General features: G+C 38.0%; 1 long non-coding RNA gene across 2 annotated transcripts; it reads right to left on the bottom strand.

Moving 5' to 3' along the window:
• Nucleotides 1-613: 613 nt before the first annotated feature.
• On the bottom strand, nt 614-4594 carry LOC131273426 (uncharacterized). 2 transcript variants are annotated; one of them, XR_009180632.1, is made up of 3 exons: nt 4525-4594; nt 2944-2987; nt 614-844 (listed from the first exon to the last, which is right to left on the bottom strand). It is a non-coding gene; the product is annotated as an uncharacterized lncRNA (long non-coding RNA). The 2 variants fall into 2 exon arrangements; XR_009180633.1 differs by lacking the exon at nt 4525-4594 and adding an exon at nt 3944-4057.
• Nucleotides 4595-4837: the final 243 nt, after the last annotated feature.

Raw genomic sequence — 4837 nt, forward strand, 5'->3', positions numbered from 1 at the left:
CTAATCCATATTTTATTCCTCCATTCTGTGGGCCCTGGGATGGTGATGTCCACTCCACCTCTATACTGAGAGGGGGCTTCGATTCCACATGGATGATTGGATGCAATTCTCCTGCTTGCAGTTGCAGGCACTCACAGTTCCCTGGTGTGGTGATTGACCATCTTCACCTCCCTGTTAGCTGACTTGCGTAAGTCCAATGAACCAGAGAGTAGGTTGCAACTCTGCTGAGGCTCAGGGCCCAGGTGGTAGATGGACAGTCCAGAAATTCAAGATTCTTGAAGAGATGTAAGCAGAGCCTCTAGGTCTCCCCAGGATTGCCATGACTTAGTGCACGGTTAATCACAAGGCTCTTTCTAAAATGGTTCTTGTTTCTCTGGGGCACGGCAGGAAGAGGAACGTGCTTAGGAAATGGAACAACTATTCTTCCTCAAAGTTTTGGTGTTTTGGTCCTCAGCAAAGGTGTTTTGGTGTTTGGACTCAGCAGTGCGGCAAAACATTTGTACATCCCACCATCCTTACACCCAAGAAGAAGGACACTGTTGGGCAAAGGTATAAATCCATAAATAAATATCTTCCTACTAAAAAGTATAAATTAAATAGCACTTCTTATGGCTAAAGCATGTTGGAGGGAAAATTTTAATTTTTGTTGGCATGACAAATGCAAGGGTAACAATAATGGTATTGATTGAAACTAAATCTTGGAGAGAAATGTAGCCTGGGAAAGGAAAGGCAATGTTATTTGATCTTCATTATCTCCATCAAAGTCTTCTGCAATTCACAGTTTGACAGCATTTTGCCAGTAGTTTGAATTATATATCGACCATTTCACAAAGCTGTAATTTACCTAAGGGAGAAAACAGCAATTAACAAAATGTATAATCTAAAGACAATTATGAACTTAAAGAAATGAAACAAAACTATGAAATCCTAAAGGACTGATTTTTTTTTTAAATCAAAGTTTCAGCTTACAAATAGAAATTGATTCATTCTGTCTTTGTTTCTTTGGAAAAAAGAAGGGTGCTTATTTATATATGGGCATGCATATGCTCAAAGCCAGATCAATACGCACAACATACCTTCTGTACCCATAGCCCTATAGATTGCTTTGCATGGTTAGCTCTGTTGGTTCAAGCACAGTCACAATGACGGGTATACTAGGAGACTAAATGCTGGTATGCCAACTTATTCTACTTTACACAGACTAAATTATTATTACCAACGCAGAATCTTCCTTTGGTTGAGAGAATGACTTTGTTAAATATAAACAATTTTTTTATTAAAAAATTTTTAGAAAATCTAGAAATTTCTTGCCCCAGAATAAAATATGGATTTATAGCAATAAAGCAGACCACTTTTTCAAATTGTGGCTATTCTAACCATCGAGTTCCCTTTTCAATCTACCAAGAAACAACATAGAGCAAATATTCTGCATACTCCTAAGAAGAGAGAAGTGTTAATAAGTATCAGAAAAGATAGTTTTAAACAGCCTCATTACAAGGGCAAAATTTCTTTGAAGTGCTGTGTTTTACAAAAAAATTCGTAAAAAATTGATTTTAGTATAAAAAATGATGCTGGAATCACTTGCTTCCTCTTCCACAACATAGAATGAGTTGATGCTCGAGGCCCATTTCCCTGCTTTGGCAGTTCACAGAAGCCCACAGTCCTTTCTCAGAATGATGCTTTAAAGTACTTGGCATAGTACTGCGGTCATTATTCAATAAATGTTAGTGATTCACCAATTGAATAAAGTATGTTATGTTGATACATTTGATTAATGCTTTACTTCAACTAAAAGTAAAATCAAACTGATTTCTTTCTATTTTTGCACTTTATCTCAGAGAGTATTTAGCAAGGATTTCTACTTATGTTTACAAAGTAGTAAAAAGAATGCTATCAGTTTTAATAAATTGAAATCATCTTAATTATTGTTTGTTCCAACACTTCCTGCATAATTAATTGAGGCAAATTTCCAGGGCACCTAAAAGCATAACACAGTTCAGAAAGACCCATGCAAGTGACCCTTGATCTCTATTTCGTTCAAAGTTAAAATAATTCCTTTGATCTCATCATGTAGACAAATATTCCTAGGAATCAAAACCATCAGTTGTGCAAGAAGAGAATTGAACTGTAAAAGAAGCATTCATATATAGTTCAAAGAACTCCAATATTTATTATTTACTATTATCCTGACTTTAAAATGGTTTTGATTTAAAAAAAAATTATATCCTTCCTAGCAGTGAGTTAACCATATTTATTCAACAAAGTATGGTAATATATGTAAAACATTATCTTTTATTCTGGATCTCCTGGCATGGGAAACTTGATGCGTCATGAAATAGAGGAAAGTCCTGTTTAAAGAAGCATAAGGATGTCTTATAAGCCACAGTGGCAACATTTAGTAGGGGAAGTCACAGAATTTCTTTTTCAGCTGAAATGCTGAGGAAAATTTTTAGGTAGAAAGTGGAAGATATAATTATGTGGTTTGGAATTTGGCCAGGGCACTGGAATTCATACCTCTTCACTTTCAAGATGTGTCACAGACCCTTTAATTACCCAAAGTGGGTCAGGACCTCTATTTTCTGTCTGTCCCATCAAAAAGACAACACACTTTGTCACACATTTCCCTGATGTCTCTCTGAGTCTAAAATTTTACTGAATAATGTACAGAACTCGTCTTATTCCTGCCTAATGAGATATCTGGGGATTTTTTGGAAACCCTGGCATATATGGATGGTAAGGTGGGGGCCATCCTAGTGAGAGGGTTCCTCCATGTGTCCAGCCTGAGACCTCTACCCACTAGGAATCAGACTGCGTGGGCTTAACATTGACCTCAACTGCTTACTAGATGTACGATCTCACATGTGATAGTCAAGTTGCATGTGGGTTTCAGTTTCCCCACCCATAAAATAATTTTAAAACATATGTAACTCAGTGGTTGAGCACCTGCTTCCCACGTACAAGGTTCAAGGTTCAATCCCTGGTACCTCCTAAAAACAAAGAAACAAAACCATATTTAATTCCTATATTTTATTAAATGCAAAAGTGTTTAAAAAAAAAGTTCATTGTACTTGAAACATAGCTAACAGGCAATGTTAGTTCCAGGAACTTGTAAAGGTCTTAAACCTGGCCCAGTGTAGGTTATACCCCAGGGAGGTAAGAGTTGAGCTCAGAAATAGAAATGACCATCTGACTATGAAGAGCTTTATATATCATGCCAAGAAGTTTAGATTGTTGTCCTGTAGGCAACAAAGAGGGAACCGGCGCAGGGTTTTAATCAGGGGAATGACAGGATGATGTTTTTGTTTTGGGAAGCATGACTCTGGTTTGCAGAGGGGAGGAAGGACTTGGGAGGAAGGGACTGGAGATAGTCTCAGATATATTGGGAACTTCTCTGCCTCCTCAAAGAGTGCACAAACCTAATTTAATCTCATTGTCCTGCAAAGCTTTGATGCCTTCATCATCTTTTGAGAGATGTAATAGATACTTTTGTCTCTATATAAAATGACCTCAAATTAAATTTTTTTTCTGTATCCCTTCCTCCAGGCTGTTTTAACTTTTTGCTTCCAAATTGCAACATGGTTATTTCTTATATTATGTCCTCTTCTTATTTGTTACTTCTTACCTAGTATAAGCAGAGGATTCAGACAACCAAACTTGTTAGTATAAATAGAACTTGAGTTTCCTCACTGCCGTGTTAATCAAAATATGGTTTAAATACATCTACTTATCATCGTTCAACTTATAATTTTTCATGAATATAAAACAAGCTACAGAGGAGGGCAAAATTACTACAACTCTGATCATCACCAACTGTATGTAAATAGTCACTTGAATACTCTCACTGGGATGCGGGGGAAGTGGAGCAATATAGCACATATTTTCATAAACTGAGATCCTACTCTAGGGCAGAAGGACGAGGGATCAAGTTTTTCCTGACTCTTACCTGTGGTTTCCTCCGCCATAAACTATTGCCTTTTTAGTGATGGTTGATGGTTCTTCATCCTTATATACACAACGGAAACCCACACTTTCTTTCATTCTAATCACTTCTTTTTGCAAAATACAACTGATTTCATGAAAATATAAGTGATGTGTTGGAAGTTAATGTTGAAACACCATAACATGAAAATATTAGAAAATATTTGAAAAGCCAGGTCATTGAATTAGCTGACCTAATGTGAGCTGTGTGGGCATGGAATCAACCCTAAGAATGTTAGCAGTAGGAAAAACAGTATATATAGAAATGTAAGTTGCAAAGTCTAAGGCAAGGCCCAGAAACTAACTGTCGAAGTGTCACTCAAGGGTTGAGATGTAAAGTCCAGATGTTTGACTAAGGCCAGAAACAGAAAGACAAACACAGAAGGAACAATTGGAGATATCTAGTAATGTCACAGACAAAGGAAGCAGACAGATAAGAAACAGAGGACACAATACCAGTAGTCTGAAATCTTAGGGAAAAGTAAGGAATCTAAAGAAAAATATAGGGGAAAAAGATGTGGCTCAAGCAATTAGGCTTCTGCCTACCATATCGGAGGTCCAGGGTTTGATATCCAGGGCCTCCTGGTGAAGGCAAACTGGCCCCTGCGGTGAGCTGGCCCATGCGGAGTGCCGGCCCACACTAGGTGCCACCCCCCCCCCAGGAGTGCTGGCCAATGTGGAGAGCTGACACAGCAAGATGATGCAACAAAGAGACCCAGAGGAGAGACAATTAAAGACTTAGCAAACCAGGGAGCTGAGGTGGAACAAACAAATGATCACCTCTCTCCCACTCATAAAGTCTCAGGATCAGTTCCCAGAGTGACCTAATGAGAATATAAGCAGACACAGAAGAACACAC

Source organism: Dasypus novemcinctus, chromosome 15 (genome assembly GCF_030445035.2).
Source record: "Dasypus novemcinctus isolate mDasNov1 chromosome 15, mDasNov1.1.hap2, whole genome shotgun sequence".
NCBI lineage: Eukaryota > Metazoa > Chordata > Mammalia > Cingulata > Dasypodidae > Dasypus > Dasypus novemcinctus.